This window comes from Choloepus didactylus, chromosome 4, assembly GCF_015220235.1.
Source record: "Choloepus didactylus isolate mChoDid1 chromosome 4, mChoDid1.pri, whole genome shotgun sequence".
NCBI lineage: Eukaryota > Metazoa > Chordata > Mammalia > Pilosa > Megalonychidae > Choloepus > Choloepus didactylus.
The window spans coordinates 196,188,365-196,211,792 of NC_051310.1; the positions used below are offsets into that span (position 1 = coordinate 196,188,365).

General features: G+C 37.2%; 1 protein-coding gene and 1 long non-coding RNA gene across 2 annotated transcripts in view; both read right to left on the reverse strand.

Annotated features, from left to right (window-relative positions):
• LOC119533101 overlaps positions 1 to 23,428 on the reverse strand; it is a 128,842-nt gene that overhangs the window by 104,909 nt on the left and 505 nt on the right. The window lies entirely within an intron of this gene.
• Positions 1,904 to 23,409, reverse strand: LOC119532533. Its single transcript, XR_005216565.1, has 5 exons — positions 22,312 to 23,409; positions 10,823 to 10,981; positions 8,859 to 8,939; positions 5,382 to 5,456; positions 1,904 to 4,220 (listed from the first exon to the last, which is right to left on the reverse strand). It is a non-coding gene; the product is annotated as an uncharacterized LOC119532533 (long non-coding RNA).

Below are 23,428 nucleotides of genomic sequence, written 5' to 3' on the forward strand. Positions count from 1 at the left end.
ATACACAGACCACTCAAAACTATTTGCTTTCTTCTTGTGGTTAGTAATGAGGGGGTAGAAATTGGATGACCCATTGTTGCTTAAATTTGTCAGTCTTGTCTTAGTTATCTATATATCTAAAGTATCTTCATAATCAGAATAAATTATTTTGATTTTCAGGAAAATGGTGAGGGCACTTGAAACTACAATATGTCAGAAAGTTAAAATGGATTTTACATGTTGACTAGAGAGTACTCCCTGAATGGCTTCCATGGAAGAAAAAGTACAAGTGTTGAAAGAAAAAAAATAGATATGATAAGTTAAATATAATAATAGTGAGTAGAATACAATTGAAAGCAGCAGCTAATATTAAACTTTTATATGCAAAGCACTTTGAAAAATTTGAGAATTATAAATACATTTACAACATACAAGCTGATCTATGCATTATAGCAACTTGGAGATGATGAAATAGAGGCACAGAAAGGATCTACATCACTTCACACCTGGTAGCAGAGATAATTTAAAGTCAGAGAATCTGATTCCAGAATCTATGCTCCTTTCCCACCATCTTCTATTTTCCAGCTTGTAATTGAGTTAAGCATATTTCAAACCAAAGTAATCAGTCTCCAGAGACTGAGATTTTTATCTTAACCAATAATCAAACCACTACTTCCAGCCCTGCCTCTAACTCTTTAGACCCTTTGACATTGGCCATTTAGCTACTCTAATTTCAGATGGATGACAGCTCCTCCTCCTGCAAAAGGACAAGAAGAATACACAAGACAATGTGTGAGAAACTCTCAGGAAGGCAATAAATGGAAGGGTAATTTGAGTCACTGTGAAACTCTCTATCACACTTAAAAGACCTCAGAGAAGAAATGAATCATCTCTAAATGCAGTTTCCTTAGTAGTACTGCTTTAGCAGCAAGGCTATACAAACTAGAAATTTCATGACTTGAGCTACAAAAAGAAAATCAGATGGAGCTTAGACTTGCCTAGCTCTGGAGTTTCATCTGGTATTAACACTAGGACTTAACTTTGGATTTACTAGTGGAGATTTGTTCAACCAAAGCTGCATTTTCAAAATAAATAGTTTTACTGTAAATCTTTGGGCAACATATGGAAGAAAGAGCTGTTAACCAAGAATTTGTGACTTTACAAGGAGCTTGATTTCAATGCTCTGAGGAAATGTTATCAAAGAAAATTCAGGGTTAATGTTAGCAAAATCTTATCACAAGAAATAATCAAGTCACTATCATAGCACACCACTCCCTCTGACTTTGCCCTGAAGAAACAATTTAATGAGGAAACTTCATGATTTAACCATTTGGGAGTCAGAGTCCAAGAAGGCTACAGGCCTGCCAAAAAGGGTAGATCAGAAGGGAAACTGACAAAGGACACACAAAAGAAGTTTTCATGAAAAACATGAGCTTACATTAAAAAACAGAATTACCATGTAAACCTAAAGATATCCACACTATTTATTCCTTTCTTCCCAGGCAGGAGCTCAGCACTGGGCAACCAAACTACAGTTAATTAACTGGCATTCAACACTGGCACCAGTGTTGTTTTAAGCATACCAAAAGTAATAAACAAATAAAGGAGACTATTGGGACTTGGATGCCTTGATGACAGAGGCAAACTTATTGGTACAATTTCCTCTTCATTCTAAATATTGCTCAGGTAACTCTCCCTAAGAAGGAAAGTTTAGATCAGGTGCTCTGATTGGGTGAGAGAAGAAGAAATCTATCAGGATATGCAAGAAAGGGAAGTCTTTGTATTTCTGGTAATCCTCAAGGAACAGAAATTTTTACACTAAACTATGATGGACCTCATATTTCCCAATGGTAACTCAAGTTAACAACACTTTAGAGAGGAGAGGGACCTTGAAGGGAGGTTAATAGAGTATGAAAAAGACCTCTACCAGGAAAAAGAGAGTATTTTATTCTGGCATGATAAATATCCATAAGTATTTCAGATAAGTACCTTGAGTAGTTGAGTTAATCAGATTTGTAGGTATGATGGGAAACAGTATATATCACCATAAGGTAATTTGGGGGCGGGGGATGATGACAGGACTTTAAAGCCAATAGACCTGATGTCTTATCCCAGTGAAACAAGTTTCTGAAGCCAATATCTTCACCTGAACATGGGAGAGCACAAGTTCTTAGTGGCTACCAGATTAGAAGCAGTATGTTGAAACTGTATGAGTTCAATGGATGTTCCTTGCACCTACACCAAGAATCCCAAAGGCACATAAATGGCTGGGGCCATCTCAATTCCAAAATCTGCCATGTGAGGATTCTGGGAAGAGACTCTCCACACTCTTGGGTGAGGTTGTAGCTATTGAGAACTTTTACAAAAAAATGTGCAACCTGAAACAGTTTGAGGCTATTACAAAAACAGTTCAGCTAAAAAGAAAAGGAGTCAGTTCTCAAAACAAGGTCTGGTTCCAAGCAACCATTGCTAATCATTACATCATGGCTCCCACCTTGATTGTTAAGCAGGCAGGAATCCCAGCAAGAGGGACAATTCTGCCATGCAGACACAGGGAACAGGATACTCAGGCTTCTCCCTTTGGAAAGTGACAGGAGGAAGATGACAGGAGAAGGAGAATGAATGGTGTTCTTTCCTCTTAACTTAAGAGTTTGATTCCAATGCTGTATCTAAATCCAGAAATATTCCTTTTTCTACATACAGTGAAATTTACTGCAAATTTTGAGAATGCTAAGGTAGAGTGAAGAATGTATGCCATCCATTTTATTTTTCAAATATGGGTAAATATCCATAATGTGGACCATTACGTCCCTTCACACACTCTTCTTCCTGACATTCATAGAGACAGTAAAATAACTTCATCATGTCCATCATTGAAAAGAAGAGTCTTTTTCTCATTGGATTTTCCTTTGCATTTCAGCAATTCCTGTTTGACCATCATTGACATCTGGCAGTTGAATGTTGTTTCCATCTCCTTGAATCTCTTTTTATTCAACAGGCCAAACAATAATTATCTCACATGGGTCATCTGGGTTCCTTTAATGATCCTTCCTTAGAGAGCAATTTCTCCACATTCCCAATATCCCACCTGCAGTTTTTCCCATCTTCTTCCTTCTTGCACCCCAAAACACAAAGCAGGAACACAAGAAACTGCTGGACATTGAGGTGGATGAAGAAGTAACAGCCTGCAGAGTCCTTGCCTCTCTAAAGGATACTCTTGCCCACAAAGGGACAGAGTTCACCTTCCTCCACCTCAAGAATCCTGAGGCCTTCTCTATCATACAACAATGCCTGTGTCCAAATGCCCTGGGAAGCCAGGAGACATGGAGACTTCACTGGGGTTTGGAGGTACTGATGGGGTAAGGTGACATGTGCAGGTGTGAACTGGATGCAGAGTAATGGAGGGAAAGTGATGTAGAGGTCTGGCAAGTCAGGGTGATGTCCTCTCCACTCTCCATCTGCAGTTTCAGACAGGAGCAGATGATCCAGATACCAGGGGAACCAAGCCCTTGTTGAACAAGTCTGCAATGCTCCTTAACAGGTTGAAAGCTTGCAGGGCTTGATCTGCATCTTTGAAGTGTTTCAAGACATATGTCTTCCTGTTGAACTCAAAGAACCTTCAATTTCTACAATGGGTGGCTTTTTGAACAACAGCCAGATGTCTCTAAGAGCACAAGACCCCATGGTGATTAGTAGAGTTGCCTTGGGGAACACTTGACTCTTTAGCAAAATACCCAAGAGGATGCACACTGGTTTCTGTATCTTCCAGTCAACACATATATCATTAATAACTACCCCATTGGGTAAGCTCATCAAAGCCAACAATGATGAACAGGAATTTCTGTAGTGAGGTAGGATGTCTGTAATGGTATCTCGATGTTCAGTCCAGGCCTTGGAAATCAGCTCAGCAAAAGTGCATGTCCCCACGTGGTTGAATTCTTTGTAGCAGAGAGAGAAAGTATATTTTGAATGTCTGTCTGAGATTGTCCTCTATCCAGTCCAGCATCAGTTTCTTGGCCAGAGTCATTCCACCTAAAGCAGCAGACTCTTGCAGCACCACCATGTCTGTAAAAGTCTCTTCAAATATTTTAGAATTACAGAATAGGATCAGCCTCTCATAAGCCTCAATTTTAACACCAAGCTTACTCCAGGAAGACATGATACACATGGCTTTTGTCTTTGAAAACTCTCTTTTGCTCCTCCTAAGATTTTGACATATTCTCCCGGTACTTCTGAAAGCTCTGAAAAATACAAAATATAGTGAGCTTGATGCAAAAATAGTTGTCTTTCCATTATCAGAAGTCTGATAATGCAGGTTCCAATAAGAGTCCAGGGTGTAATCTGAAATCTTTGTTCACATTATGTGCTGGGAAATATATTAGCAATTTTCAGTGTTCAATGACAGGCAGATGAAACACTAGATCATGCTTCTATAGAGTCATAGAAAGAAGAACTTTAGCCAAACTAGTCATTTAACTTTCCACTGATTTCAAAAAATGTCAGGATCCAGGAAGTAGATCACTCACCATAATGTCATATATTGCTGGTCAAATATTTGAGTAAATATATTGGCATTGTACCTGTCTAAAATGCTATACAACCTAAGTACATACCCAAGAGAAATGAGACTATGTCAACACAAAAACCTGCATGTGAGAGTTCAGAGTGGCATTCTTCCCTAGTGACAAGAAGTAGAAACAATCCAAGTATAAATCAACTGGTAAATGAACCCACCAAACGTGGCATAGCCATTCAATGGAAAAGTTTTCACAATAAAAAGGAATAAATTGGTGATACATGAGTTTTAGGAAAATTATGTTACATGAAAAACACCAGAGTTCAGATCCAAAGTCTATAGGGATAAAGAAATTTAGTGGTTGCCTGGGGGCTGCAGGATGGGGATAGGAAGTGATCAAAAGTGAACACAATCAAGATTTTTGGGTGGGAGAAGTGTAAATTTGGACAGTGGTGACTACTCTTCAACTAAGTTTACTAAAGTGAGTGTAATTTATGTCATGTAATTTGTACTTCAATAAAGCTATTTAAAAATACTATACTATAATTTGATACTGGCAACTAAGTCAGCTCAGTCAAGTCACCTACCTGCAATAGGTTTCAGATATGTCATGTGAGTTGATATTAAACTTCTCTGAGTATGTGAAATTGCAAAAATCTAAACTTTATACAACATACACCTAAGAACGGAGTTCTTACAATGTCCAATATCCAGTTTGCTTCCTATTCATGTGGGAGGGATGTATCCTCCATGGGATAATTGGTGTATTACAAGTACTGAAGAAAGTTAGCTTGAAGAGAGAGTGTTTCCAAGAGGAATGGGAGAGGCAGCTAGAATGTATTCACTTTACTTTAAATATCCAATATTCAAATAACCTAATACAAACCTTGCAATTCTTTCTGTAAATGAAGTTGAATTTCTTCCTCATTTGAATTTCTTAGTTCTGTGTTCCATGTTGTCTCTGAAGAAAAAGAGGATTTATTACAGATTTGTCACAATAGTAGTACTGAAACATCTCTCCTGGTTAAGATGGCCAAAGTTCATCCTTTGGGATACAATAGTTAAGTCAAGATTTTGTAAAAACTTTACAGGTACTGGAGATAAAATAGAAGTGTGTCAGGGCATGATCACAGGCTTACATGACCATTTTGGGGAGTGAGTCTCTGTGCAGTTCATAATATTTTTTTTTAGAAATGGACACACTCTAATATGCACACTGTCTTCTTTCCTTTGGGCATCAGAAAAGTTTTATGGATTAAGTCCCAGAATTCTGACAAGGCAGATGATGTTACATTGTCCTGCAAAAAAAGATGGAGTCATAATGGAAATGGTATTTTAAGTTGGACTTGTGCAATAATGAGGGTAACTCTATCCTTTGAAGAAGTATCCAAGAAGCTATTGGATATAAGCATCCAAAGTTCACAAAAAATGCTGTTCCTAAGATATCATTTGGGAAGTCTTCAGAATATATGTAAAGATTCTGAGTGATGTCAGCCAGGACCAGTATGCTGAGAAAAGGGCCAGTCATCCATTTTGAAGATTAGGCAGAAGAAAAAGAAAGCCAAATAACCTGGTGAAGAATGATCATATACAAGTGATAGAATGAGGACAGCAATGGCTCTGAGCTCAGGATGAGATTTTAAATGAAGTGATAACCAATAGTAGTTTACTCAGAATATATATTGAATATTCACTTTGTGACAGGCATGCTTTCCTTAGAATGTTGTCAAGTATCATATCTAATTGACTGTCAGCTTACATGTGATGTTTAGTTCACCATAATAGGACATGTTTTATATATGGCTAAAATTAATCAGATCAACTGTTGTTAATGTATACATGATAGTGTTTTGGGGTGCATTTTCCAAGTCATATTCAACTTACTATTTCCTTGATCTTAGTCATATTTTCCAAATACATTAATGATATTCAGAATGTTGACAGTAATTGGCCCAAAAATCATTTTGGCAAGGGGTTGAGGAGTTGTTGGACTTACTCTGAAAAGGGCAAGTTAGTAAACATCTTCAGCTTTTTGGTCCACATGTCTGCAATAATTGTCCAACTCTGCCATCATAACACAAAAGCAGCCACTGAAAATATGTAAGCAAGTGGGCATGGCTGCATTCAAATAATCATTTATGTAGACTGAAATTTGAATTCCACATAAATTTCACATGTGTAAAATATTTTTTCAACTATTTAGAAAGGTAAAAATGACTCAATTTTTGGGAAGTGCAAAACAGGTGTTACACCAGCTTTGGCTGGGGGCTACAGATTGTTGACTTCTGCTTTAGGTCACTGTAAAATCCAGCATATCTGGATTTAAGCATGCAAAGTCTCACCCTTCCACATGTGTATGTGTATACAGATTTCTTGTATAAATACTGCCTTATTTTAGCTTTTTACATCTTACTACTGCCCAACTGGATGACAGACTACTCAGAAGAAATGAGATCTCATAGTTATTTGCATTCCAAATAAATTAGTTTTCCAGTGCTGCCATGACAAATACCACATATGGGGATGACTTAAACAACAAAAATTTACTGGTTCAAATTTTTAGAGGCAAGCAGTCTGAAATCAAGTCATGGGGATGGTCCTGCTTTCTCCCTGAATTCTGCAGAATTCAGGTGCTGGATTGCTATAATCCTTTGGGTTCCTTGGCTTGTGTCTCTGCTCTATCTTGTGAGGATGTCATGAATCTCCCCCTGTAGCTTCTCTTCTGTTTTCTGCTGACTTCTGACTTCTTCCTGTGGCCTTCTCTTTATAAGACCTCCAGTGATATTGGTTATGATCCACCCTGATGCAGTTGTCACACCTTGGCAAATAACATATTCCAAAAGTCCTATTTACAAGTGGATTCATGTCACCAGAGAATGGGTTAAGATTTAAGAATGTGTTTTGTTGAAGCATAAAATTAAGTCTATCAAACAAATGCTCATACTGTCTTTTCTAATTAAAACTCCTCAGGTTCCAAAATATAACATTAAAAAATTATATAAGATGACTTACCTAGTGATGGAGGCCTGTTTATTCAAAAGCTCTTTCTGAAAAGGGGGAAGTGGAAGAAGTTTCCACTTTTCAGAGACCAGCTCTGGTAAATATACCACTTTCTGGGTTTCATTTTTGCTCTTTTCACATTTGAATATGGACATGCAATCTACAGCCTAAACCCTGATTTTAAGGGGCAGGTGAGGCAGAATAATGTATGAACTAAACTATAGGTGGAATAAAATGGGGGGAGTAGGCATAAATGGGGATCAAGGTAGGAAGTAATGCAGCTTTAAATATCCTTGCTGAAGAACATGAGAAAAAAATTCCCTAGAGCAGTGCTATCCAAGATAAATAGTATAACACCTGAAAAAGCAAGCCACCTATGTAATATTTGTGGTCACATTATATAAGGCAAAAAGGTGCAACTTAATTTTATTTAACCTTCTTTATTTAAAATGTTATGCAACATTAAATAGAATTAATAATCTAGTACACAAAACAATGTAATCAAGAGCTGGTGCACATTTTGTCCTCACAACACTCCTCAGTTCTAACTAAACATGCTGAATGCTCAGTAGTCACTGGGATAAGTGGCTTCCATGGTAGAAGACAATGCCCTAGAGCATTTCTCACCTGTGCATAACCATTACCATCACTGATGAAGCTTTTAGAAAACTCATGCTTGTGTGGAACCTTTGACCATTTAGTTAAATTGGTATCTCTGTTGAGGTGTCCAGGGCACCAGGGTATTTAAAACTCCCAGGAGATTCCAGAACACAGCAAATGCAACAATGAGTGAGAGAAGACAGTGGATCTCTAGTGGGGGTGATTTTGATCACTAGGGGCATATGTCAATTTCTAATGACACTTTTGGTTAGTAAAACTGGGGTTGTGGGGTTTAGGGATGGCTACTGGCACCTAGTAGATGGAGACCAGGGATGCTGCTAAGCATCCTACATTACACAGGAGGGTCCCAGAGCAAAGTGTCATCCATCCCAAGATCTACACAGACATGCAGTTAGAGAACACATATAAAAAAAAGATAGAGGTTTGAACCTCTCATTGATAAAGAATTTTATAGGAAATAGAAGTAGGAATTGAAAACAGAGGGTATAGTAATTTAACATCTTGGAGGATATTTGAAGGGATGGGATCAGGAATCCATATCACATACAGACTCTTGAACAGGAGAAGGGGCATAAGTAGAATATAAGATCTGGGAGAGATGCATCAGAATCTATGAAGATCCAGCATTTGTGCTCAGAACAGGTCAACTCTACAAGGCAAAGGGATGTCTTCTATATTTCTAAAATCCAGGAGACTACTATTCATTCCTCCTGGGTCCCAGTGTGGACTACTTTTTGCTTACCTGTCAGTTCATCCTTTGTCTTCTTGGAAAGATCAATTTAGCTCATTTTGTCAAAAGCCTGGATAGCCACCATCCTGATAGCTGGATAAGAAGAAAATATTCAATATAATTCTTTAGCTGGCAAATGGTTAGTATAGTCTTCAATAGCCAATAGAGGAAAAAAACTGTTTATTAAGATCACTTCATTCAAGAAGCTTTAAGTTATTCTGACCATGAAAAGCCCTTGTTAAAATAACTTGCTGTGGCTCTAATCTCAACAACAAAAACATTCTCTGCTCCAAGGAACTTTCCCAGCATTGCCTGCAGTAAGATATGAGGGATGTAACCATATGGTCTCATAATCAGGACCTTGAAAAGCAAGCCTGAATGAGGGGAGGACCTGAAGATAACAAGGAAATGCTGACCAAGCAGCTGTCTCTCTTCTATTATTTTTTCCTTTCTGCTTTCTTCTGGCTTCTGGCCATTTCTTTGTCTGTTGGGGGTTATAAAAGCCCAAATAATTCTTCTCACTCTGAACTGGTCTTGGAAAGCTTTTCTTTTCCCCTCCAGTTTCTTGTTGATGCATCTTCAATAAACTCACCTTCTCACCAAAGCAAAGAAACTTGTTTCTGTTTGATGTGGGATCAAGTGGGCCTAACTATTTAAAACCATGTTTTCTAATGGTAACAATTGGTGACTCTGAAGGGACCCCTGCTGCCTTTAGTGCAGACCTGATCCATGTTTCATTGGCTGTGAGGATCCCCTGGACCCCTCAGCTCTGTGCATAGCAGCTACCCAGAAATTTTTGCTGCAGGACATAGACTGGAGGGTCCAGGTGGATGTGCCTGCCACAGATGGACACCAGGTGCATCTGGGTGAAGGTGACTTTGAAACCCAGACTTTCCCTGTGCTGGTAATTGTATGATTTTTGTTCATTGTGTTCACTTTGCTTACCTTTGTTTCAATTAGTCTATTGTGTAATAAGGCTAATTGAGTTGATCCAGGGGTCATACATGCAGACACAGTGGGTTTGAGGCCCACTATCTGTGGCCCCAGATTTGTGTTTCTTCTTTTGAATTTTATTCAGTTTGCACAGTTTGCATTTGTGTGGGGATGCACTTGTATTTCAGGAGCTCCTACTCTGATGTTTTGTCTTGATGATTTCTGTTGGTATTACTCAGCCATGGGAAACTCTCAAAGTGTGCTGGCTACATCTCCCTTGGGAGCTATTTTTAATTATTGGTCTAAATTTGGAGACTGTCATTAAAAAATTGTTAGTACATTACTGCAACTCGGTGTGGCCAAAATATCAATTAAGTAAAGGGGCAGAATGACCAGAAAATGGGATTCTGACCTTCAGGTAATTATCCAATTAAAATGTATTATAAGAACAAAAAGTTATTATATTTAATAAAAAACACAAATGAGTGGCAGCTGCAGTCAGCTGGCCTTTATGTGTGGTATGGCTAGCTATAGCAGACTGTCTCAAGAAAGACAGAGAAATCTGCATGCTAAAGGAAAAGTTACACTTAAAAAAATATGCAGACTTCCACCTCTGCTTTAATATCAGGCCTTCCAGAGCAATTAGGTAAGAGAAATAATGATGCAGATGTGCTGGCCTGTCAGTTTTTTAAATTAAGAAATCACAAAAAGGACCTGGCCAAAGGGGTCCTTGCAAAAACCTGAAATTGCTGGGAAGACATCAGAAGTAACTAATACAGCTTAAAAATCAGCAAAAGTGTAAATTGTCAAAACAGTGTCACAGGATATCTCTACTGAGGAATCTGATAATGAGAACTTTGACTCCCTCTCTCTTTAGAGATCAGACAGCTGAGGAGCCTTGTTGATCTCATATACCAACTAATGGTTTTTGTTCTGATGGAGAAGAACCAGTTATTCCTTCTTATATAGAAGCATATTTAACAGAATTTCACCCTAAAGCACTCAAGTACAATTTCCAAATAATAGAAAGTAAAAAGTCTTACTATAATAACTGGGGCAAATGATTCATATCCTTCAAGTCCTGTATTAGAAGTTTGTACTTCAGGAGAAGCTAAACTGTTGAAAGCTATGAATATTTTCAGAAAAGCCAAAGACCCCTCTCAACCTTATTTGACAAAGAGAACATATAACCATCATGTCCTCTGTGTAAAAAAAAAAAAAGAAAAGAAAAGAAAAGAAAAGAAAACAGATTAGGGCTGTAGCTGTTATTTCAATCATAAGTAAATCATGAGTAATTTAACAAGGCTAAATATGGTCTTAATCAAATGTATACTTATCAACATGATGCAATGGTTAAACTAATTATAAAATGAAATTAAGAAAATGATATTAATAATTTACATATAGCTAAAATAATCCCTCTTCTAAATTTTAGTTTTTATATGACTAGTGTTATATTGCTCTTACAGAAGTCATAGCTTAATTATTAGAAATACTTTCAGTAAAGTTTTACAAACATTCAGGGTTAAGTTTGAATCTCTGATAACACTGTGAATATCCTTCTTTAGTTTTGACTCACTGGTGGTTCACCACCTGTATTTCATCACTCATGGTTCAAAAATATAAAATATGACTTAAATTAAACATACCATAAATCAAGGCTCTATAAATACTCTATAACTTAGGAGGGGTCTTCTAATCTCATATCCACCTACATCCTGAAGAGACAGAAGTCCCTAAGCTTTTTAAGTATCAATTTATTTTTGCATTGTAAACTTGTTCTTTTTAACTCAAATGCTCCTTCAGTGATATGTGTTAAATTTGAATTCTTGTATTAAGCACTCTTTACTTTTAAATTATTGTCTGTCCCTATACTCTTATTTGAATGGGAGGTTACTTAATGAAACCCAAACTGGCTGAACCATGACTTGATAAGGCTCAAGCCTTTTCTAAGGAAAACCATAGGTTTGAGGTGTGAAAAACAAACCCATAAAACTAGCACAAAGTCCATTTAACAGCCTTGTTTGGCCAGTAAATAAAACTATGTTTACTCATTTTATATTAAATGAAACTTTGTGAATGTATAAAAATATTTCTTGTTTTATAAGCTATCCATGCCTCAAATAAATGTATCTATCAATTACTTGGTAACCACTGTGGTAAACCTAGAGCATATGGAGAAAACTTAGTGTCTTCACTTCCACTTATTGTCAAACCTCAAATATCTAACTGTATTAAGTTGGCACACTGCATTAAAAAATAAGAGAATACTTTGCCAGGTAACTAATTAAATTGGGAAAACTTCTCATAATTACAAAACAAAGGCTTTAGCCCATATCCTCCTAAAATGTCCCACACCTACTGAGAAAGCTGCCTTATAATACATAAAAATGTGGGCATAGAGAAGCAGCCATGGGGTGGCAAATAGCAAAAAAATTAAATATCCCTCTCAAATACTCTGATTTAATAGTTGTTTTACAAGATTGTAAAGCTTATTCATGGCTTCACTCTTGTTCAGTAATATAGTAATAGACATAGAGAGAGCCCATATGCCTGTAAAGAATTTAACAAAACTAAGAAAAATATACTTTCATGAATTTCAAAATTCATGCAAAGTTAAATCATTATGTGTGTTTTTTAGGAGGGACAATGTAATACCTATACATTCCATTAATCCTTATCAAAAGACTGTTTATTACTGTTTCAGGATGCATTAACTAAAGTGTTTTAATTATTTTAGCATTTTTCTAACAAGTTTGAATCTAATGGTAATTGTATGTTGTTAAATGTTTGCTTGAAAACAATTTCCAAAAGCATTTTAGTAACTTTTAATATGAAATATAAAAAAGTGCTTTTATTTAAAAAAAGTTTCCTTGGATTATTAAGGTGTTATTTCTTAGTAAGAAGTTATGAAAATGTTTTCTTGAATAATCAATGTAAAAGGCAGAAAATCTGTTTTATCAAAATAACTTCTTGCACTTCATGTTAACATTATTATGTCCTTGGTTGTTAAAAACATTGTCTTCCCAAGGATCAGTGAACTGGAAGACAGGTCATTCGAATTCATACACACAAAAGAACAGATGGTGAAAAAAATGGAAAAATATGAGCAGGGTCTTAGGGAGCTGAGTGAGAACATGAAACGCACAAATATATGTGTTATGGGTATCCCAGAAGGAGAAGAGAGGGGAAAAGGGGCAGAAAGAGTAATAGAAGACATATTCACTGAAAATTTCCCAACTCTTATAAAAGACAGAAAATTAGGGATTCAAGAAGTACAACGTACCCCAAATAGAATAGATCCCAATAGACCTACTCCAAGACACTTACTGGTCAGATTGTCCAATGTCAAAGACAAAGAAAGGATTCTGAAAGCAGCAAGAGAAAAGCAATCCATCACATACAAGGGAAGGTCTATAAGACTATGTACAGATTTCTCTGCAGAAACCATGGAGGCAAGAAGACAGTGGCATGATATATTTAAGATACTGAAAGAGAAAAACTGCCAACCAAGAATTCTATATCCAGCAAAACTTTCCTTCAAAAATGAGGGAGAGATTAAAACATTTTCAGACAAACAGACACTGAGAGAGTTTGTGAATAAGAGACCGGCACTACAAGAAATACTAAAGGGAGTGCTACAGGCTGATAGGAAAAGACAGGAGACAGAGAGTTGGAGAAGAGTGCAGAAATGAAGATTATCAGGAAAGGTAAAAGGAGAGGAAAAAATAAGATATGACATATAAATTCCAAAAAACAAAATGGTAGTAGAAAGTACTGCCCTTACAGTAATAACACTAAATGTAAATGGATTAAACTCCCCAATAAAAAGACACAGACTGGCAGAATGGATTAAAAAACAGGACCCATCTATATGCTGTCTACAAGAAACCCACTTTAGACACAAGGACAAACATAGACTGAAAGTGAAAAGTTGGAAAAAGATATTTCATGCAAACAACAACCAGAAAAAAGCGGGATTAGCTATATTAATATCAGACAAGTTAGACTTCAAAAGTGAAACAATTAAAAGAGACAAAGAAGGACACTATATATTAATAAAAGGGTCAATTCATCAAGAAAACATAACAGTCATAAATATTTATGCACCAAACCAGAATGCCCCAAAACTCATGAGGCAAACACTGCGATCACTGAAAGGAGAAATAGATACCTCTACAATAATAGTTGGAGACTTCAATACACCACTCTCATCAATGGATAGAACATCTAGACAGAGGATCACTAAAGAAACAGAGATGTTGAATTGTATGATAAATGAACTAGACTTGACAGACATTTATAGAACACTACATCCAACAACAGCAGGATACACTTTTTTCTCAAGTGCTCATGGAACATTCTCTAGGATAGACCACATGTTGGGTCACAAAGCAAGTCTCAACAAATTTAAAAATATTGATATTATACAAAACATTTTCTCAGACCACAATGGAATGAAGTTGGAAATAAATAAAAGGCAGAAGGTCATAAAATTCACAAACATATGGAGGCTAAACAGCACCCTCCTAGAAAACCAGTGGGTAAAGGAAGAAATTACAAGAGAAATTAGTAAATACCTTGAGGCAAATGACAATGAAAACACAACTTATCAAAACTTATGGGATGCAGCAAAGGCGGTGCTGAGAGGGAAATTTATTGCCCTAAATGCCTATATTAAAAGAGAAGAGAGAGCCAAAATTGAAGAGTTAACTGCTCACCTGGAGGAATTAGAGAAAGAACAGCAAACTAACCCCAAAGCAAGCAGAAGGGAAGAAATAACAAAGATCAGAGCAGAAATAAATGCAATTGAGAACAGGAAAACAATACAGAGAATCAACAAAACCAGAAGTTGGTTCTTTGAGAAAATCAATAAAATCGATGGACCACTGGCTAGGCTAACAAAAAAAAAAAAAAGAGAGAGCAGATGCAAATAAATGCAATCAGAAATGGGAAAGGAAATATAACTACTGACCCTGTAGAAATTAAGGAGATAATGAGAAGATACTATGAGCAACTATATGCTAATAAACTAGACAACTTAGATGAAATGGACAACTTCCTAGAAAAGCATAAACAACCAACATTAACTCAAGAAGAAATAGATGACCTCAACAAACCAATCACAAGTAAAGAGATTGAGTCAGTCATCAAAGAGCTCCTAAAAAGGAAAAGCCCAGGACCAGATGGTTTCACATGTGAATTCTACCAAGCATTTGAGAATGAATCAGTACCAATCCTGCTCAATCTCTTCAAAAAAATTGAAGAAGAGGGAAAGCTACCTAACTCTTTCTATGAAGCCATCATCACCCTAATACCAAAACCAGGCAAAGATACTACAAAAAAAGAAAATTATAGACCAATTTCTTTAATGAATATAGATGCAAAAATCCTCAACAAAATACTCGCAAATCAAATCCAGCAGCACATTAAAAGAATTATACACCACAACCAGGTGGGATTTATTCCAGGTATGCAAGGCTGGTTCAACACAAGAAAATCAATTAATGTAATACACCACATCAATAAATCAAAGCAGAAGAACCACATGATCATCTCAATTGATGCAGAAAAGGCATTTGACAAAATTCAACATCCTTTCCTGATGAAAACACTTCAAAGGATAGGAATAGAAGGGAACTTTTTCAATATGATAAAGGCAATATATGAAAAACCCACAGCTAACATCACACTCAATGAGAAGAGACTGAAAGCTTTTCCTCTAAGATCAGGAACAAGACAGGGATGCCCACTATCACCATTGTTGTTCAACATTGTGCTGGAAGTTCTAGCTAGAGCAATTAGGCAAGAAAAAGAAATAAAAGGCATCCAAATTGGAGAGGAAGAAGTAAAACTTTCACTATTTGCAGATGACATGATTCTATATGTAGGAAATCCAGAAAAATCTACAGCAAAGCTACTAGAACTAGTCAATGAATACAGCAAAGTAGCAGGCTACAAGATCAACATGTAAAAATCTGTAGTGTTCCTATACACAAGTAATGTGCAACAAGAGGAGGAAATCAAGAAAAAAATCCCATTTACAATAGCAACAAAAAGAATCAAGTATTTAGGAATAAACTTAACCAAGGACACAAAAGACATTTACATAGAAAACTATAAGAAACTGCTAAAAGAAATTGAACAAGACCTGAAAAAATGGAAGAACATACCATGTTCATGGATTGGAAGACTAAATATAGTTAAGATGGCAATTGTACCTAAACTGATTTACAGATTCAATGCAATACCAATTCAAATCCCAACAACTTACTTTACAGAAATAGAAAAACCAATAACTAAATTTATTTGGAAGGGTAAGGTGCCCCGAATAGCCAAAAATGTCTTGAGAAAGAGGAATGAAATGGGAGGTCTCACACTACCTGACTTTGAAGCATATTACAAAGCTACAGTGCTCAAAACAGCATGGTACTGGCATAAGGACAGATATACTGATCAATGGAATCGAATTGAGTGTTCAGAAGTAGACCCTTACATCTATGGACAACTGATCTTTGATAAGGCAGTGAAGCCGAAGCAACTGGGAAAGAGCAGCCTGTTCAATAAATGGTGTTTGGAGAACTGGATATCCATTTCCAAAAGAATGAAAGAGGATGTCCATCTCACACCTTATACCAAAATTAATTCAAAGTGGATCAAAGACCTAAACATTAGCACCAAGACCATAAAACTCTTAGAAGAAAATGTAGGGCAATATCTTAAAGATCTTGTGAAAGGAGGTGGTTTCTTAGACCTTGGGTCTAAGACACCCAAGGCACGAGCAACCAAAGAACAAATAGACAAATGGGATCTCCTCAAAATTAAACACTTTTGTACATCAAAGGACTTTGTCAGAAAAGTAAAAAGGCAACCTACATAATGGGAGATGATATTTGGAAACTACATATCAGATAAGGGTTTAATATCCCAAATATATAAAGGAATCCTGCATCTCAATAACAGAAAGACAAACAATCCAATTAAAAAATGGGCAAAAGACATGAACAGACATTTTTCTGAAGAGGAAATACAAATGGCTCAAAAGCATACGAAAAAATGCTCAACTTCACTGGCTATTAAGGAAATGCAAATCAAAACCACAATGAGATATCATCTCACACCTACCAGAATGGCCATTATCCAAAAAACAGAAAATGACAAGTGCTGGAGAGGATGTGGAGAAAGAGGCACACTTATTCATTGTTGGTAGGAATGCAGAATGGTGCAACCACTCTGGAAGACAGTATGGAGGTTCCTCAGGAAGCTAAATATAGATTTGCCATATGACCCAGCTATTCCATTGCTGGGTATATACTCAGAGGAACTGAAACTTAAGACACAAACAGACATTTGTAAACCAATGTTTATTGCAGCATTATTCACAATTGCCAAGAGATGGAAACAGCCCAAATGTCCATCAAAGGACGAGTGGATAAACAAACTGTGGTATATACACATGATGGAATATTATGCAGCTGTAAGACAGAACAAAGACATGGATCATGTAATAATGTGGATGAACCTTGAGGACATTATGTTGAGTGAAGTTAGCCAGAAACAAAAGGACAGATTCTGTATGGTCTCACTAATATGAACAGACATTAATGAACAAACTTTGGGAGTTAAAAGCTGACAACACAGGTGACCAGGAGATAGAAAGAAGGCAGAGATCAGCCATTTGATGCTGAAGGACTACAGAATGTTTAGGATTGATTGCACAGATCCAGAAATAGATAGCATAATACTGTGTGATGGTAGCATGGTATTGTAAGTACACTGAACAAAGATGTCTGTGAGTAAAGCTGAAAGAGGTGGGATAGGAGAATGTATGACACCAGAGGTAAAGATACATGATAAAGACTGGGACTGTATAACGTGGCAAAAACTGGAGTGGCCAATGACTGTTACTAAATATACAAATATAAAAATGTTTTTGCATGTGGGAAAGCAAATGAATGTCAACCATGTAGAAATTTGAAAAACGGATGGTATTCAGGAAAAAACATAATCAAAGCAAACTGGAGTCTATGGTCAACAGTAACATTGTAATATACCTCCATTAAATGTAACAAAGGCAATATGCCAATGCTAAATGTATATGAGAGGGGGATATAGGGGAGTAATATGGGATTCTTGGTAGTGGTGTTATTTGCTGTCCTTAGTAGTATATTGTATTGTATGACATGTTATTTTTCTTTTTATCATTTTTTCTTATTGCTAAAAAAAAAAACAATTTTTCTTGTAGTAATCAATATGTTCAAGTGCTGATTGTGGTGATAAATGTACAACTTTATGATGATACCATGAACAACTGATTGTACACTGTGGATAAATGTATGGTATGTGAATATAACTCTATAAAATTGTAGGAAAATATATATATAGGAATAAAAGTGTTGGAGAAAACATGGTGAGAGGGATGATGCCTCACCAATATGGACTAACTACAATGTGTAAACTCAGAATTGAATCTTAGAACATAGCCTAACATGGACACAATAATTGTAATAGTCCCTAGATTGTAAGCTCTTACAGCAGTCAACTCTATTCCTGAATTGTAATGCCTATCTCTAAACTCTGACATGCTGATCCCTAAATGTATAACCTGATTGGTCTCTGGAACAATGCATATCTCTGAGACACCTGAAACTCAGAGCTAGAGCTCGGCAGATATGAATGTCAGTATTAGTGCATACAGCCACTGTCAAAAAAAAAAAAGCTGAAAAAGAGCCCAGACTTCAACTAGTGATATGAATGAAGCAGGTCTGGTTAAGACCAGGGCAAGCCAGGCCAAAGGATAAAGGTTGAAACTGATTGTGTTTTAAAGCTTCAACTTTCATATGAGACCAAGGGAATAGATATCTATTTGGTACAGGATCTAAATTTTCTAAATGGTACAACTCTACAGTCGATTTGTTCAAACACCACAATTGCATGGAACTTTGAATACGGAGTGAGATACAGCAGGTTAGTATAGGCTGGAGTGAAATAGTGACACATCCTAGAGTAATTTGGGCAGATAATAAAAAATATATTTACAGCCTCCCCCTCCCCAGCCCCGAGGATCTGGGGAAAGGTGCGGATGTCTTGGACATCCTCACCTGGACTGGTGTTGATGTTGTCACAAACATTGGGACTGGCGGTTTGATGTGCTGAGCCCTCGAGCATGGGACTTGCCCTTATGAAGTTCATTACCACAAAGGAGAGTCTAAAGTTGTATGTAATGGTGCCTAAGAGTCTCTCCCTGAGTACCTCTTTGTTGCTCAGATGTGGCCCTCTCTCTCTCTAACTGAGCCATCTCGACAGGTGAACTCGCTGCCCTCCCCCCTACGTGGGACCCGACTCCCAGGGGTGTAAATCTCCCTGGCAACGCAGAGTATGACTCCCGGGGATGAATGTGGATCTGGCATCGTGGGACTGAGAGTATCTTCTTGACCAAAAGGGGGATGCAAAATGAGACGAAATAGTTTCAGTGGCTGAGAGATTCCAAATGGAGTCGAGAGGTCACTCTGGTGGACATTCTTATGCACTATATAGATAACACCTCTTAGGCTTTAATGTATTGGAATAGCTAGAAGTAAATACCTGAAACTATCAAACTCCAACCCAGCAGTCTGGACTCCTGAAGACAATTATATAATAATGTAGATTACAAGGGGTGACAGTGTGATTATGAAGACCTTGTGTATCACACCCCCTTTATCTAGTATATGGATGAGTGGAGGAATGGGGATAAAAACTAAAGGACAAATGGGGTGGGATGGGGGGATGATTTGGGTGTTCTTTTTTCACCTTTATTTTTTATTCTTGTTCTGGTTATTTCTGATGTAAGGGAAATGTTCAGAGATAGAGTGTGGTGATGAACGCATAACTATGTTATCATACTGTGGACAGTGGATTGTATATCATGGATGATTGTATGGTGTGTGAATGTATTTCAATAAAACTAAATTTAATTTAAAAAAAAAAAACATTGTCTTCCCACTTTTAAATGGTCTAAGTCTTTTTCTTAACTTTAGTTAAATAAAAAAAAAAATACTCTCAAACTTGATAACTTTTAACGTTTTGCTTTCTCAAGATCAAGCCCTAAAGAATATCTTTTTACTCCCAACAGTTACAAAGAATTTGTTCATTCATCTTGGGAAAAAATGAAGCGCTAAAAATGATTAAATTCATGTAATATGCTATAAGTTGCAGAAAAATATTTAGACAATTAAAAAATTAAAAACTTCTAACCTTTTGATTACTGATCTGCATAACATCAAACAATATATAGTACTGTTAGTTATGATTTCAGTTATTTTTGAAGTGTTATCTGTCACAAAAACAGCCAAATTTCCTTGTGAGTCACATTGTTTTACTCTGATGCTTCTCTGAATGTGCTTGCAGTTAGCTACAAGTCAGAGCTTCATCTTCAACAACAGACAGACTTTTAAAAAGCAAGGCAAGCATATAAATTATGTTATACACATTGTCTAACATAACCCTAGTAAAAATGCAAAGATAAATTAGACCTCTGTTTTAATTGAAGTGGTTTCATGTTTAAACCAAGCTCCTAGTACTGTGCCTGCATGCTCTCTCCCCATTGGAGATATTGGTGAGACCCATTTCTGTGGTCCCTAGAATTATAAGGGGGTCAACCACATCACATGGACATGCTCCAGGAGTAGATGGGCACATGCTGTTACTGAAAACACCTTTTACTACAGACACCTTTGCCTCTGCCTCCCAGAAAAAACTCGATCACTTTGGCTTTTCAGTGGACACTGCCTCCAGAACTGGTGTTGCTGCATGGTGCCAGAGGGTGCTGTGAAAGAGTCTGATAGAACCCTGGAGCCCACCGTCCTGTTTCCCAGAGGACCAATGATGCTCTGCTACAACTACAAAAAAGGTACCTTCCAGAGCTATAATTGCCAATGTGATGTGGTTAAAACCTAAAAACATAATTAACCCTCAGGCCCACTCCTATGAGGGGACAGCATGTATAGTATTGTAAGCTTAACACCCAATGCAGCTCAGGACAAAACCTGAGCATTCTTTAGCATTAAGTGCTACACATATATATGAAATGAATATACCAATGTCTCTTCAATATTAAATCATATGCAAGATGATAATAAATCATGTTAAAATTGTAGTAAATGATGCATTTTCTGAGTGGTTAATGAATTTACCATGAAATAGAAAATAGCCCTTATTAACATGGTTTACATTCTGCTTGTCAATTGTTTGTCTTGTTGCCTGTGAGTTTATGTCCAGAGCATCTTCCAGATTAATATAAGAACCTCTTCACCCTTGCTCGGCAGGAAGCAGTTACAAGAGAGACCTCTGCCCATTTTTCCTTTTACAAGAAATGCTCACAAGATACCATTTCTTAAGAATAAGAAAATGTCTCATAAAAAGGGGGGATTTGACAGATGGATAAGTAGAAAATATTCAACATAATTTTTTAGCTGGAAAATGGTTAGTATAGTCTTCAATAGCTAATAGAGGGGAAAAAAAACTGCTTATTAAGATCACTTTACTCAAGAAGCTTTAAGTTATTCTGACCATGAAAGACCCTTATTAAAATAACTTGCTGTTGCTCTAATCTCTGCTCCCAGAAACTTTCCCAGCATTACCTGCAGTAAGATATGAGGGATGTAACCATATGGTTTCATAATCAGGATCTTGAAAAACAAGCCTGAATGAGGAGAGAATCTGAAGATAACAAGGAAATGCTGACCAAATAGCTCTCTCTCTTCTACTATTTTTTCCTTTGTGCTTTCTTCTGGCTTCTGGCCATTTCTTTCTCTGTTTGGGGTTATAAAAGCCCAAATAATTCTTCTCACTCTGAACTGGTCTTGGAAAGCTTTTTATTTCCCCTCCAGTTCCTTGTTGATGCATTTTCAATAAACTCACCTTCTCATCAAAGCAAAGAGACTTGTTTCTCTGTTTGATGTGAGATCAGGTGGGCCTATTTAGAACCGTGTTTTCTAATGGTAACAAATGTAGGGGACCTAGAGATAGACAGCAACTAGTGAAGGGGGAATGATAGTCTAATAAAAACAGATGAGTTGTGGAAGTTAATCTACATGTTATGGGAATGCTCAGGAATGACTATGGTTTGTTAATTTTCTTGGGGTAGGGTAGGAACTTGGTGGAAGCAATGTAGTTATTTTAGGTTATTTGTTTTTCTCTTTCCTTTTTTTTGTTTGAAATGTACTTTTTTAATTTTTGATAAATAAAGTTTAGAATAAAAGTTAAAATGGTGATTTTCTAATTCTGTAATTCCTCCTACAGATAGAGTATTGTTCTGTAAGGAAGAGCTTAAATTAAGATAAATAAACCATCATTACCTTAAAAATAAAACTCTGATATTTTTGACCAAAAAGAAAAAAAAAACTTCATCTCCAACAGCACTAGAAACCCAGTGCTGGGACTACCGGGCAACTAGAGATCACTCCACCAAACAACCACAGAAGGTATGTTCCTCTGAGGTGCTTAGGAAACACCCTCCAAGAGAGACCTGATGCTGGCCCAGAAAACAAACCTGGATCCATATACATGGAGAGAAACCACACGGAGAATGTCCTCTGGTCACCATGGAATGAAAGCAGGAATCCATCTTTAAAAGTCCAAAAATGATAAACAGGTAGACATGAAGCAGCACACTCTAAATAACTAACGTGTCAAATGAGAAGGACAAAACCATTTGAAAGGTACCACCACGAGGACACAACCACCAAAAACGCAAGGGGGTGGGGATGAACTTAAAGCATGGCTTACAGGGATATTTATGGAGGCCAATGCCCGGATCCAGAAGGTATCCAGCTCAGAACAAAGGCCTAATCTTACACCCCAAGGCAATGGAATAAGTAGAACAAACGAAACCCCAAACCAAGCACAGGACTAAGTAGAACAAACAGCGTGGGGGGAAAATAGCGTAGAAAATAAAGGATACTCGTGGGGGCTTACCTGAAAGGATAAAAGAAACAGACATTTATCGACATTGAGAAAAACAGGAAGACGACTCCATGACCACAGTCAGAAATGAAAATGGACACACCAACAACAACTTTAGAGAAATAAAAAACTCACAAAGAAATGTGACGGGCAACTTTATGTCAGCAAAGTAGATCACTGAGATGAAATGGAAAGATTCTTAGAAAGACACAAATTACTGAAACCGCAGGTAGACGAACCAGAAAATCTGAAGAAATCAGTGCTCAGAAGGACATTCAAAACCCGTGAAAGGAACTCCAGGCTGGCCCGAGTGGCAAAATGGCTCCCGGCAAGGCAGGCACACAAAGGAAAGCAGGAGTGCCCCACCCTACAGCGGTCAGACTTCAGGAGGGCGCAGCCCGGAGAGTGAGAGTTACAGGAAATACAACCCAAAACAAACCAGAAAGAGGCCTAAGCCCTGAAATGTCCGTTTCTGATGAGTCTTCTGTCGCCACATTTCCAATGTGTCTAGGAGAGACCTCATATGATAACCGCCATTTCCTGTTATTTGTAAATTGATGATGATGATGATGGTGATGACGACGAGTTCCCAACAACTCCGAAAGCTTCAGAACAGCTTCTCTGAGGTGACCCCCTTTAAGAGATACTCACAGAAAAATTTTTTACAGGTAAATCCGTGTCCCCAGCTTACCGGGCAGCATTAC